Source organism: Myodes glareolus, chromosome X (assembly GCF_982192425.1).
Source record: "Myodes glareolus chromosome X, mMyoGla1.1, whole genome shotgun sequence".
NCBI lineage: Eukaryota > Metazoa > Chordata > Mammalia > Rodentia > Cricetidae > Myodes > Myodes glareolus.
In genome coordinates, this window is record NC_142053.1 from 28,233,374 (window position 1) to 28,248,430 (window position 15,057).

Sequence of the window (15,057 nt, forward strand, 5' to 3'; positions counted from 1 at the left end):
TCCCATTTGGGTAGAAACCATGAATGGATGTGGGACTGAAAAGAGGTGGGCAAGCTTCAAGGGAGAGAGCCTATTCTCAGATGCGGGGAGTGTTCACGCTCTGAATTCGCTGCTTCTGTGGAAGGTTCCAAGAGGGAAAATTAGTCTCTTAAGATAACCAAACGAGTTTTAGATCTGCAAGCAGAGAAAACCAATAAATGAAGCCAGGCACTGAAACATGACTAGAAGGAAGATCACTGCGTGTTGTTGGTTCTTCTGGACTGTGAGACTACAGAGAGGAGCCGGTGAACTGTGTTCAAACCGCAGAAATGGTTAAACGTTGCCCTCTGCTGGCTAATATGAGTGACTGCTGCTTCTTCATTGCCAATTAGAACTTTAAGGTTGTCCTCATTCTAAATTTTCTCAAAATGCCTTGTCAGACTGGTCCTGGTTGCTGATAAAGAATCCAAACTAGAGCAATTTCTTTCTTTCTTTCTTTCTTTCTTTTTCCTTTCTTTCTTTCTTTCTTTCTTTCTTTCTTTCTTTCTTTCTTTCTTTCTTTCTTTCTTTCTTTCTTTCTTTCTTGTTTTTTGAGACAGAGTTTCTCTGTATCTTTGGAGCCTGTCCTGGAACTAGCTCTTGCAGACGAGACTGGCCTCGAACTCACAGAGATCTGCCTGCCTCTGCCTCCCGAGTGATGAAATTAAAGGCGTGAGTCACCACTGCCCAGCTAGAGCAATTTCTTAAACCCTCCCCAAGTCCCAGAATGAAAGGCCAGCATCTGTGCTTCCAATTGGCCTTTTCTTAAAATGACCACGGATGCAGCTGGAGAGGAGGGGGAGACCAGAAACAAGGTTTCTCTACATGATCTAGCCTTGGTTTCAAATTTGTCACTTGACATAAACAATGGAGCCTTGGCTGGACCTCTGAATGGTAGTGACATCTCATAAATTGAAACACACACACACACACACACACACACACACACACACACACTGCACCATAAGCAATGAATGCTCTTACAGGTAGCTGGAGTTTCCCTTTTTCCTAACGACAAAAAATAAAATGAGCTAAGTAGAAAACTAATTATCTGAGTAAAACTGGCAGCGAGGCAGCTTGTTTGGTTTCAAATAGCATTGGTTTTCTAATTATGCGCTAATTACTCTGTCTTATCTACTCATTAACAAAGGTCAGGGAAACCTCGACTTAGCTATAACCTGTTAGGTGTTTGTGTGAGCTTAGCATTTTACTTGAAAATGATTTATTGTAAAGAAGCTTATAATCAGACTTCTTACTACTTAGGGAGGGGCATTATCGACTTGAGAGGCGAGGAGACCGGCTGCCTATTTCGTGCCACCAGGGGTCTCCACCACTGGTTCCTGGGTGCAATAGATGGCTAAGGAAGCTAAGTGACAACTAGAACATGGTTGGGCCAGCCATCTGAGGGAGGAAAAACCCAGGAGGTGGCGGAATTCTCAAGAACACCTGACCCTGGCTAGGAGGTGAGGAGAGGGCCACAGAGGGTACAGAAGTAGAGCCGAATCGGGAAAGAAAAATGAGAATTGTCAAGGCAAAGGCTACCCTGGGCTAGGTGGAGCTAGAAACAGGGAGGAAGGTCTAGAAGAGCTGGAGGAGGCACCATGGGCAGTGTGTGGCAGGAAGCAACAATTCCAAGTTGTCAGGCATTTCCCCGGCTTCAGAGTGGGGCCGCAAGTCAAGCAAGCGGAGCAATAGGTGGAGACTTGCTCATGAAAAACTGAAGATAGCATTCTTTTTTAAAAGCATTTTTTATTTGTTCTTTGAGAATTTCACACACACACACACACACACACACACAGAGAGAGAGAGAGAGAGAGAGAGAGAGAGAGAGAGAGAGAGAGAGAGAATAATGTGTTTTGGTCAAACCCGAGAGAGAGAGAGAGAGAGAGAGAGAGAGAGAGAGAGAGAGAGAGAATAATGTGTTTTGGTCAAACCCACACCCCAGTCTCTCTCCTCCAACTGCAACTCCAACTTCCTCCCAGCTCCCCACCACCGTATCTCTCTCCCTCTCAGTTTTATGTATTCTACCTGTTTCAACTCCTAGATTCAGTTGGTGCTGCTGATATGCATGTAGGGCCATAAAGATGGCATTGTTTATCTTGAAGGGCAGTGAATCATGCAACACTCCCATAATGTGCCTGATATTGCCACATAAACTCCACTGGGTCATAGTTTATTATCCGTGAGTTTTGACCCTAATTCAGAAAGCATTCGGCCCTATAGTCTGTCTCACTGATTTGGTGACATTTCGGGTTGTCTGCTTTTGGTATCCAGTGACTGTTGGCCTCATCAATGAGTTGAAAAGTATCAACATTGCTTTTTAGGAAGGAAATTAGGTAGAACTGGTATTTCCTTCTTCACCAGTGAAGTCATTAGGTTCTGGATGCCTCATTAAATGATTTAAACTACCAAATCAATTTCCTTAATAACAGTAGTGAGGCGGAACTTTTTAAAATAGAAAAAATTAAAGAGACATGAGGAAGGAAAAAGACCTTAAGAGCCCTTCAGTCTCTTTGCTCTGATTTACATCCCTCACTTGCTGAAAGTCGATACTTTTGATACAATTAAAAAGACACCCTGTAAAATAGCTATATTTTTGAGAACTATTTTAAGTAAACTTGAAAACAGCTATGTACACGTATAAAGGTTTCATTAAAAATCCATTATTATGTATAATTAATATATGTCAATATAACATGAAGGCAACTCATGAATGATGCTTAAGGCCAAAAGATCTATCTTTAAACCCTTGTGTGAGCTTTGATTTTTTATATTATCAGTACAATTTTATCATCCATCAATCTGTCAGTGAACCTCATAAACCAGTTTACAAACTCATTTATAAAGAATTTCCTTAAAATAGAGGAAAATCAACCAGCTCATTTATTCTTAATCTTTCAAATAGACTATAAATTACATCCACAGAAGAACAGTTGAGCATGTGTGTTTATTCATTCCCACACCCTCCTTCCTTGAGTGTCTGTTTGCCTTTCATTAGTAAACCCTAAATTTGCTTCAGACTGACTTGGCCTAGATTCTTTTCTGTGCCATAAGTCAAGGTCCCAGCTGCAAGTGAGTAGAAGCCTCAGCGTGCCCACCTAGCGCCATGGCCCTCTGCTGAGGACTATGGGCCTACTCGGAACATCTAATTCATGTTAGGTACATTAGAGCAGCTTATAGTTTTAAGGAATTGGCCTGACTCATTTGTTCATTCATGTATGGTCAAATATATATGTAGAGCAATTAGAATTAGCCCCTTACTGTCCCTTTGGTAGATACAGTGTCCATACAGACACAGGCTGGTTTTTTTTTCTCTCTGTTTATCATAAGAGCTTGAGAGGGGCTTATGATTTTCAAGGTTCTTAAAAAAAACTCAGCTTTTGTTTGTTTGTTTTGTTACTTTTTCCCCTTTTGCTTTCTGTTTTTAATTTCATTGCTTTTTGCTCTTTAGTTTCCTTCTTGCCACTTGGTGTGGGTTCGTCTTTTTTGTGGCTTTTTGGAGTAGAAGCTTAGCTTGTTGGTTAAAAGCCTTTCTCTTCTAGAAGCATCCAATGGTGTGAATGTACACCTCCGAATTGCTTTCACTGCAGCCTCCAAGCTTCTAGACGATATTGCCCCCACCACTGAAAATTATCTCCTCATGTCTTTGGCACCTTCCTCTTTGACACATCACGTACTGAACAATGCTCTACTCACTCCCAAAGCACAATGCTTGAGGTTCTCATCTGCCTTCCTGTTACTGATCTCTAGCTTGATCTCATCATACTCAGAACACACTGTGATTTCAGTTCTTTTCGGTTTGTAGAGACTCGCTTTATGACTCAGACTCTGGCTACTTTAGCCAATATCCAGGTGTAATTGAAAGGGCTGTCTCTGTAGTGGGTGGACTGTCCTTTAAGTGAGCATTAGTTCTGCTTGGTGGATGACACTGTTCTCATCTATAATCCTTGCTGATTTTGCCTTTTGAACCAGATTCAGGGAAATGTTTTGAGTCAGATTCGTGGAAATGCAGCATAGTCTTTATTTACTTGCTATCCTTTGCTTTGGGCACGGAGCAAGAGCTGATGAATTTTGAGCTTCAGAGACACCAGTTATGGAAGGTGTTCCTAACCCCAAGTCTTTCTCATACACAGGTGCAAAACTGGTGGGGGGGCGTTAGTCACCCAAATTCATGTTCACTAGGAAGAGCCACCTCAAAGAAAATCTAGTTGATTCTTTTGCTCTTAGAGAGTGGACTGTTGAGATAAACTGGCAGTTTCCTTAGAGGCAGACAGCCACAAAGATCATCAGAGAGCATCTTTTATTCCCTGGGCTTCATGAACTGCCCTTCGTTCCAGGCATTTACTTACTTGCTCTAATCCCAAGAAGCACATTGCCTTCTCCTTCTACCCGCCCTTCACAAGGCCTCTCCTAAGCTGCTCATCCGCCTCAAATGTTCCCTCTAAGAGATCAGGTAGGGGCAAAGATGGGAGGAATTGTGAGGGAACACGTGAGAACTCCAGGTCCCTTGAACCACATCTTCCCATTCCTCCTCTCCCTTCCCTACACGACAGCTGGAGCACAGCTACTCCCGAGTAGGCTGGGAAGTGGGGGGGGGATGGACAAAATGGGAAGCGGTTCAAGGTGGTGGTTCTTTATCATCAATTTTTGGCATTTGATAGAATGGTTTTGGTCATCCTTCCCAGAAAAAAAATAATTTTAAAATGCCCTTAAGACAGGCTTGTAGGTATTCCTTCAGTTTTAGGGGTGTTTGAAACTTTCAAAGGAACACTCCTTGAGCCCCACTTTAAGATCATCTTGATTAGAAGTGACAATCCATGCAAAGCATCCCCTCTGTTTGCTTTATGGTTTGTTTTTTGGTTTTGTTTTCTTTGTTGTTTTTTCAGAAAGGGTCTCACTCTGTAGCCAGTGTTGCATAGATCTCTCCATATTTCCCCCTCAGTCCCCGGAGTGTTGAATTATAGGCAACTTCCTTTTGCAAAGAAAAAAATAGCCATGCAGTTATGTCATGATGCTTTCTAGATCTATATTTTTTGCTTAGCACTTGATTAGCTCTTAGCTTTTTGTCTTTGTATTTATTGCCCCACATTGGATTGTCTTGATTTATATGCTAATTCCCTAGCAATTCAGATTTATTTGAAGGGCATAAAAATCATTGCCTTTTCTGAGTATAATTATGTCTAGAAACAGAGTGTAAAGTCTAGGTATCCTGTGTGACTGCAGTTTTATGCAAAATAAAATTTAGGTGGCGGCGCACGCCTTTAATCCCAGCACTCGGTAGGCAGAGGCAGGTGGATCTCTGTGAGTTCAAGGCCACCCTGGTCTACGGAGTGAGTTCCAGGACAGCCAGGGTTACACAGAGAACCCTGTCTCAAAAAACCAAATATATATTTCACTTGGCTGTCCTGTTCCATCCAGTCAGTTACTCTGGTAAAGTGTATGTGTGTGTGTGTGTGTGTGTGTGTGTGTGAGAGAGAGAGAGAGAGAGAGAGAGAGAGAGTACAGGAGTGTGTGCACATGAAGGTATTTAGCCTCATTCCTCAGACATATTACTTTTTTTGAGATAGGGCTGCTCCCTGCTTTGGAATTCATAAATGAACCCCAGGAAAACATACATCTCCACTTCCCTACAGCTGGAAAACAAGTGATACTGAGCCGAATTTGCATTCATCTCTTGACATGATTGTATTCAAGAGAATTTAGCAACTGTTAATCCAGACATGAAGCTGTTGCTAAGGCCCAGCCTCCAAACCGCGGTAGACAAATAATTCCACTTCCTGGGTCTACCAAATACCTCTGAAGATCATAGAAGAATCCATTTTCCTGAAGATACATTAGATACCGGGGCAGACTCCTGCCTGGACAGTTACATCACATGTGCGTTTCCGTGCTCTAACGCTTCTGAATGACTATCGTCACCTTGGGGGAGACAGCTGGTTCCTGTGACGCCTTGGAATGACTGAGACGTACGCTCTGCTCCTTCAGGTTCCGGTTTCAGACCCTAGAACCAGAGGAAGAGATGCAATAGAATCTGTTTCCTAAAGTACAGTAAACGAAACCTTTTGAGGAAAAAAACAGCAATAAGAAACAAAGCATACCCACCTGTACCCCAGTCAACTATGCAGTTTCTCTTCTTCAATTAAAAACAATCGTTTATTTTGTCAGTTGTTAGGATCTTGCCAGAGTCCCAACTCCAAAGGTACAATAAGACACTCAGGGAGAGACCTCACTCCCTTGTCTGTTCCCACCCATCCGTTCTCCCCTCTGGATATTCTATTTCATTTTCTGTTTTATTACCTCCCTCTCAAAGTTTGGATTGGGATGTTTGCAGTGCTTGTGATCTCCTCCTGCAAACACAGAAGTGTTTGTTCTTCCCTTGGATCAAGGAGGTTGCAGGATAGGTCTTACCCCTCCAAAGCCCTGTTCTGCAAGGCTTGGCGAGTTCTTAGCATGTTTCAAAAAGCGTTCTGATTCTATCTCACAGGAACTAATCCTTTCCACTTGGGGTCCTGGATGAGAGCCTCTTGTCGCAGCCCTGAGGCAACTTCTTTGTTAGTTAGGAAAGCAACCCTTCTGACCCATCTCAAACAGATGACGGCAGCAGCTGTGGCGCATTGAGAATTTGAGAGACTGGTTTATGGAAATGCTTTCAGTGTCTTGGGGGAGAGTTTGATCTCAGTACAGTTGCTCTTCACGTATCCGGTGGTTCAATATCTTTGAGATCAGAGTAGATCTTGGCTTCAATGCAAACTCTGTCCCTTGATCAATTCTCTTTAGTTCCAAGAGCCTCTGTTTCTTCTGCTGTTATGCAAAGATAATTACTTGCTATCAAGAATTGAATGCCAGGCAGGAGGGAAGATGGCGGACGAGGAGAAGCTGCTGCCCGGCTGGGAGAAGCTCATGAGTCGCAGCTCAGGTCGGGTATACTACTTCAATCACATCACCAACGCCAGCCAGTGGGAGCGGCCCAGCGGCAGCAGCAGTGTTGGAGGCAGTAGCAAGTATGGCCAGGGAGAGCCAGCCAGGGTGCGCTGCTCACACTTGTTGGTGAAGCACAGCCAATCTCGGAGGCCCTCATCCTGGCGGCAGGAAAAGATCACCAGGAGCAAGGAGGAGGCCCTGGAGCTGATCAATGGCTACATCCAGAAGATAAAGTCAGGAGAAGAAGAGTTTGAATCTCTGGCCTCACAGTTCAGCGACTGCAGCTCTGCCAAAGCCAGGGGAGACCTTGGTGCCTTCAGCAGAGGTCAGATGCAGAAACCGTTTGAGGATGCGTCGTTTGCTCTACGGACAGGGGAGATGAGTGGGCCAGTGTTCACAGATTCGGGCATCCATATCATCCTACGCACAGAATGAGGGCAGGCGCCTGGCCAGCCAGCTCGGGCTGCCAAGTAGCCCATGGACGGCCTTCCTGCTACTGTCACTCAGTATTTATTGTTCCTAAAATGGCTGGGAGGGGGGCTCTGAGATAGTAACTGAGCTTCCTACTTCCTGTTTGACCCCATTTGAGGCTGTCCTAGACAGGCTTCTTCTGAAGGAATTAACTTCAGAAGGGCAATGGGGGTGTGGAAGTTCCCAGGCTCAGGGGGTCAGAGGTGACCTGACACCCAGGTCTCAGAGGCAGGCAGGAGGGCCTCGTTTCTTGTTAGTTTTATGCTCTGTTCCTCTGTTCAGTTGCAAAAAGCAGACGCTCTACACCTAGCGATGCAGCACCTCAGCCTCGGGGTGTGATGCAGCGCCCATGCACCTTCCATTAAATCTGGAACCACTGAAAAAAAAAAAAGAATTGAATGCCAATGGTGACCATCGCAAGCAACAAATGCCATTACTATCAGCCATACCTTTGACTACTCCCCTTTTATACTGCCTTGTAACAAAAGTTCAGGGCACTTCTGTTTACTTAATAGTCTAAATTGGGTGGAAAAACTAGAGCTGAGCTACAGGCTGATGGTTGTGGACATAGACCTGGGAGGTTTCAACTGCACCATACTTCCCGGTAAGCGGTAGTCCCAGGGCCTGCACCATGATTCTGATAGACCCTGACATCTTACTGGGCACTGAAGCCTGGGTCTGGGCAGAAAGTCATATCCTTAATTTATGGATTTTCCTGCTCTCACTACTCTGGTCTGTTCCCAGCTTCTCTGTTATGATGACCTCTTCTCTTGTACTTGTTCTCCAGAAGGCAATGTAGGCAGAAGTGCTCAAATAGCAGGACACATTACAGGGGCATCATTTAGAGATCAAAGAGGCATCATTTAGAGATCAAAGAGACCACATATAGGATTCCACTGACCCAAACTGCAGGCAAGCACACACAGAGAGAAGACAGATTAGTGCTTGCCAGGAAGGGGCAGAAATGGAGGGTGATTGCTAATGGGCACAATTTTCTTTGGGAGTGAGGAAATGGTCCAAAATTATAGTGCTGATGGATGACTAGCTCTGTGAATAGACTGAAAAGGTGGGAACGTTATGAGATGCGAATTGCATCTCGATGAAGCTATCGTTTTAAGAAACGGTCGAGCATATTTCTTCATCCATGCGTCCTCCGAAGCATGCACACATGCACATATACACAGAAGGAAACACTGTAGGGGCTGTGTTTTCACCGAGGTACTGCTCACATTCTATACCAACAGTTTTCCAGTCTTCTACATCTTCGTTTGCTAAGAGCAAAACACATTGGAAAGGAGACAAAGGAACGTGTGTGTGTGTGTGTGTGTGTGTGTGTGTGTGTGTGTGCACGCAATTTTTTCAGATGAATGGACTACAAGGTGGAAAAACCTACTAAAACAAAATGTCAGTGATGAAAGCACCCCATGAAGGAGGCCGGTGCACATAGCTGAGATAACCCAAAGTTTTAGCATACTGCTGGGGAGCCTTGGCATTAGAAGAAACTGCTCATGCCATTTCTCGCAGATTCTGAGCGTGGGCAATTTTTTTTTCTTTTGCTCAACATTTGCCAGACATTCAATTTAGCTTCCCATTTTGAATGAGCTATCAAGGGTACTCACAATGCATGGCCCAGGACACATCTTCTCCCACGCTTCAGTGAATCAGTTCCCTTCACAGATGTATAAAATTCAGTAATAATAAATGTTCATCATGTGCCCACCACACACAGTCACCCTAAAAGAACAAGACAGTTTCTCAGGCAGTCTTCTCTCCCTCATTGTGAGATTGCTCCTAGGAGCAGGGTTTTATTGGGTGCCGAAATACTCCAGGAAAAGGAAAACGTATGCTGAGCATTGTCCAAATCCAGCTTCCCTTCTGCCCTGGGTTAGCTCTGTTGCTGAGTCACACTGAGAGGCCTTGACAATCTTAGTGATGCAATTCCTTGTCATGTGTCCAAGCTCCATGACATTTTCCATCTGCACTTCCTGTGTGCTCTGTCCACATCAGAGCCTGTCTACCCCATGGACTGAGAGAACTAACACGGAGCTGTATCCACAAAGCCGCTGAGTCCTAGGCATGGCCCTATCACAGACTCAGCATGAAGCTTTGAGGACATCTGCCTGCGCCCTTCCCTTTCTGAAACATCGTCTTTTGTAAACTAAAGGAACGAGTGTGGTCCTGTTCTAATCTAACGTGTTTTCCAGTTGGGCCATCTTTGAGTTGATAGGAATGTACTTAACGGGCTGCATTAATTCGGAAGAATGGATCTGGGAGGAGGAAAGGTTAATGTGCAGACCAAGGCTGAGAATCAGTCGGTAGGATACTGCTAGAGGAAAAGAAGGGAGGGGTACTGAGAAGTCATGAGCAATTCAACATGAAGCTTATATAGGCTGACTTTTTGAAAGATGCCAGTGATTTGTAATTTGGAGGATGTTTATATTTTCCCCAGTTAGGAAGCAAACCAAGGGACTTGAGAGAGAGGTTGGCAAAGTGCTTGCTGCGCAAACACGAGGACTCGAGTTTATTCCTAGTACCCATGGATAAAGCTGGACACTGTTACATATGTCAGTAATCCAAACACTGAGGAGGCAGAGACAAGTGGGTCCCAGGTGCCTCACTGGACAGTCAATGTAGTTCCAGGTCAGTTAAAAATAAGGGGCTTTATTTTAAAGGCTGACCTGTAGTGTCCATGTGTGTACATGTACACACACACACACACACATAATTTTTAATGAATTAAATGAGTTTTAAAAGATTTATATTTTTTACTTTATGCGTGTGGCGTTTTGCATGCATGAATGACTGGACACTTTGTGCATATAGTGCTCAGAGGAACCAGAAGAAAGCATCAGATTCCCTAGGACAGGCGTTGCAGATACTTGTTTACTACAAAATGGGTGCTGGACCTCAAAGCCAGGCTCTCTAGAAGAGCAGCCAGTGCTCTTAGGCGCTGAGCCATCTCTCCAGCTCCATAAACAAAGTATTTTAAAAAGAAGCCAAACATGAAATGAAAAGGCTGACCACAGGGAGAAAAGAGGGGCTGCAGAAGAGGTGGGAAAGTAATGGAAGAGCTGTCGCGTGCAACTGGAAAAGGGGCACAAGGAAGTGGAGGAAGGGTGCAGAAGAAGCCAAAAAGGGTCAACAAAAACAAATCCTGCTCGTAAACACTTATACTGACCTCAGTCTCCTGGACTCGAGCAGCCCTATTGCTTCAACGTCTTAAGTAGCCAAGACTACATATTTGTACCACTACATGTGACTGAAGTTTTCCTTTTGTAAGCTGTTCCATAACAAAGGAAGGAGTTGTCTCTCACAGTTTGTGGAGGACATTGAAAGCACCTTTAATAATTTTGCCGTGCTTCCCACAAAGACCATCTTTATGCTCCGGAAAGCAGAGGGAGACCATGCAAATTTCTGTGTCCAAGCCTCTTCAGTGCCAGGCTTTGCCAACCCTGTAAAGAAATTGGCAACTTCTCTAGAGAGTACACACACACACACACACACACACACACACACACACAAATGGAAGAAAGAAGTCAGTGTGGTCCAACCTGCTCCCTCTTTCGCTGTAGCCCTAGCCCCAAACCCGGCCACAGCAGACTGCACAGCCTTCAAGCACACCATGTACTTTCCGTTACTGTGCCTTCACACCGACTGTTCTCATTACTTCTCATTGTCTCCCCTGCCTCCATCAGATAAGCCCAATTCTACCAAGATCCGAATCACATTCTGTCACTGTGTCTTATGAGCATTCAACCCACACAGGGTGGCCAGCAGAATGGATTTCTTTCATTTTCCCTTGGTACCAAGGGCAACACTATGATATAGCACAACATAGGCCAATGGACGTGTGGCAGATCTCTGGTTAGCCTTATCTCTTCGACTATACAACACACATTTACATTCTATGTGAAGACATCTCACAAGCATAATATTGAGGTTAGGGAGATGAAGTCAGGATCCAGACAGTCTGGTTTCCAGTTCCAGCTTTGTCACTAACCGAATGAACAGGGCCTTCGGACAGCATGAAAATTTACTCAGTCATCTCTGTAAAATGGAGATAATAATACTCATCCCAAAGGCCTGTTTCCAAAATGAGGTGAGAATGCCGAGGTCACAGCAAATGCTCAATATGTCAGTGATACTTTATATTATTGCCCAGAGCCTGGCATACGGCACATGGGTAATTTGTTTTTGAATGAGCATTTGTGGGAGCCCACGAAAGTGGATTCATTCCACCTTGACTAAAGGTCAGAGAGTTCAGGCCTAGTCTTGCTCCTTCAAGGCTATTGACAGGAGATTTAACTTAACGTGTGGCTACTAACAGGATATCTTGACCTAGTGTGTGGTTTCATGGTGTTTTGAGTATTAAGATGGTAATCACCTTGTTTGTTCCTTGTATGATCATTAAAAAACAGTCTTTTGCTTTCTCCCCTTTTTCTGTATTGGGGTACTTAAAGATCTTAAGAAATAAATGTGGGCACATTGAGCATTCACTGGATTGCCCTCCCGGTACTATCCTCCGTCTCTGCATATCTCTAGTATTTCTGTTCTTCTTGTCTATTAGGATATCCCTAATCCTCACACTCCTACCCTGGAATGTACTTGTAGTTGAGACTGGACCCCAGCAAGCATTTAAACCCAGTAAAGCTTTAGAGGCTCAAGTTACTAGGAAGTCAGAACCAGCTAGGTTAGTCAAGGAAGCTGTTGCCTTTGACCTCATCATAGCTTCTCACTGCATCCTATTTTTTTTCCTTTTAGGATATGGTTCACGCCATGTAATTTTTACATATATTGTCGATTTTTTTTGGTATGGGTGTTTCCCAATGAACTAAGTTCTCCAAGCGTGGTGGTTTGCATGAAAAGTGTCCCCCATAGTCTTGGGCATTTGAACACTTGGTTCCCAGTTGGTTGTGCTGTTTGGGGAGGGTTAGGAAGTATGGTCTTGCTAGAGGAATTATGTCACTGGGTGTAGGCTTTGCAAGCTGGAGTTCTTACCCTCTTTGCTGATTGCTCTCTGCTTCCTGCTTGCAGCTCAAAATGAGAGTTATCTTGCTCCAGCTGTCACACCTGCCATGCGCTCCCTCCACCATGGACTCCAACTCTCTAGAACTGGAAGCTCATATCAACTCTTCCTACCATCAGCTGCCTTGAGATTGTTTTTGTCATAGTGGCAGAGAAGTAATAATATAGCAAGGTAAGAAAGTATGCATGCTTTTGCCACACTCCCAAACTGGAACCAGCGCCAGGGAGGAGGGACTCAAAAGCAGTCAATTAACAAATGAGTGAGAGAAAATTCAAAAAGTAGGGTACATGATTTGGGTGGCCTTGCAGGATATTCAAAAACGGACTAGAAAGCCAGGAGTAAAGCACAAGCCTTTAGTCCCAGCCACTTAGGAGAGCGGTTGAGCGGGAAAAAGTTCAATGCCAGCCCAGGGTTACAGAGTGCAATCTCAAAAAATAACAGCCACAACAAGTTGATTGAGGAAGTAGACCAAAAGGTTTCTAAATAAGAGAAACCCTGGGTAACTCTGGTACCCACGAGACACTTAGTGACAGGTTGGAGAGGGAAGATAGTAGCCAGCAAGTAGATGCACAGGGTGAGAAGAGCAAGTGATTCTTTGAGCTCATCGTTCAGGAGAGTGCTGAGAAGGCTGGTAAAGGCAGGCAGTGAATTACCTTGAATAACAGGCCACTTAAGAACCCATCTTGTTAGTTGTAACCTCTGTTTCTACTATTGTTAACAATGTGCAAGTAGTCCTAGATGTGTATATATTAGTATTCAAGAATAATTGAGTGTAAATTAATTGCTGTTTGCCTTACAGAAAATTCTGCCAAAAGGGAAAGGGGCCATTCCAATGGGCTGCTAAAAAAAAGAAAATAGTGCCCTTGAGATCATTAAAAGTATGTCAAGGAGACGATGATGATAAGTCTTACTCATCTCTGGTGTTCCTGAACCTGAACTCCAAACTATTTAGAGCTGGCTTCGTTGTAGAATATATCTTCTTTATGAAGGGACATGCTGTAAATATGGATGGTGTGGTAAGGGGAGGTTTTATGGATCACTGCTTACATTTATTTGTAGGTTTGCTTAACTTTTCTATGATTTCTGCTATCACTTCGGTACCATTCGTTTTACCTTCCTCATTCACCTGGGTGCTGGAATTATGGGCATGCGCTACCACACCCAATTTGTCTTTACCATTTGTTACACTGAGTTCAGGGAGTGATTCCCCCCTCCAATACTGCTTGTTACTTAGTGATGTTGGAAAGGCTCAAGTTTTATGTAGGTATGCCAATCAATTTCTTCATTCATGGTTTCTTTGAAACACTTTCCAAGGCAAAAATCCGGTGGATAATCTTTCTTTACGTACATACTCTTTCATGTATGTAAACCTTATTTGTATGTATGGTACGATTATTTTCTTAATTGAAAATCATTGTAGCGATATTTATTGAATAATCCCTCTCACAGCTTTGCCGTCTTCCTTGTACCTTATGCTTTCATGCTTGTGGTCACGGTCACAGTCATGTTTATTTCTAGGCTACCTGCTCTCTTCCATTAGTCTGCAGCACTGCTCAAAAGTCCTTTCAAGTTGTTTCACAGTACATTTCAATGGCAAGACTTTTCTTTTCCAGCTTTTTCTTAGTTATTTGTCAATTTGTTTTTCCCGACAACTAGCATAATTCTTTTGTTAGGCAGCTACCTTCTCACAGGACCCCATCCAAGCTTCACTTTGGGGGACTTATTCTCCAAATTTGATGCTGAGATAAGCTTGTTTTACATTTTGTTATTTTATGCGTATGGGTGTTTTGCCTGGATGTGTGCCTATGCGCCATTGGTATGCCTGCTTCCCCAAAGAGACCAGAAGAGGAAATCAGATCTCCTGGAACTGGCATTTATGTTGGTCATGAACAGGCATGTGAATGCTAGGAACTGAACCTGGGTCTTCTGGACGATCAGTCAGTTTTCTTAGCCACTGAGTCATCTCTCTAGTCCTAAAAGATAACTTCTTTATAAAGAACTCCTGGCTTCATAGTAAGCCAATTTCCTGTGCCTTCACACCATTGTTAGCTTCTAAAGAGTAGATAAAGAGGAAAACTATTTTTGGCGTGTTGTCTGACGAAATGAAATGGAAAGGTATCATTTACCATACCAACCGAGTTCCATGTCTATTTTTCCCAATCTCCAAAGCAGAGTTACTTTTCTGAGATGATATCATTATTTTTATCTGTTTTTTGACATTAACATCACAAAATTATATTTCGAATAGGCTTTCAATTTTGTCTCTGTGGAAGTGACTAATTGTTTAACCACTCTGATCTTCACTTTCCTCAGATGAAAGATGGCAATAATGACCTCATTCTTCAAAATGTCTGGCCCTGAATCACGATCGCAGTAGGTAATCAGCGAATGAAAGCTGTATCATAGTTCAGGGAAGCACAATTGCTACAGCCAGATTTCTCAAAGGTAAATTTTTGTTTAGGTGTCTTTCACGTTTACTTACTTGGTTTGTTCATTCGCTCATTTATTTGTTTATTTTTGTTGTTTGTTTGTCTCCTACTTGCTTGGTTTTCAATAAAGGCCTTGCTCTGCATCCCCAAACACCAAATTCTCAGAATAAGAAATACAAATGGCTAACAAAT

General features: G+C 43.5%; 1 pseudogene; it reads left to right on the forward strand.

The window, feature by feature from the left end:
• Positions 1 to 6,853: 6,853 nt before the first annotated feature.
• On the forward strand, positions 6,854 to 7,540 carry LOC148117237 (peptidyl-prolyl cis-trans isomerase NIMA-interacting 1 pseudogene; annotated as a pseudogene).
• The last annotated feature ends 7,517 nt before the right edge of the window (positions 7,541 to 15,057 follow it).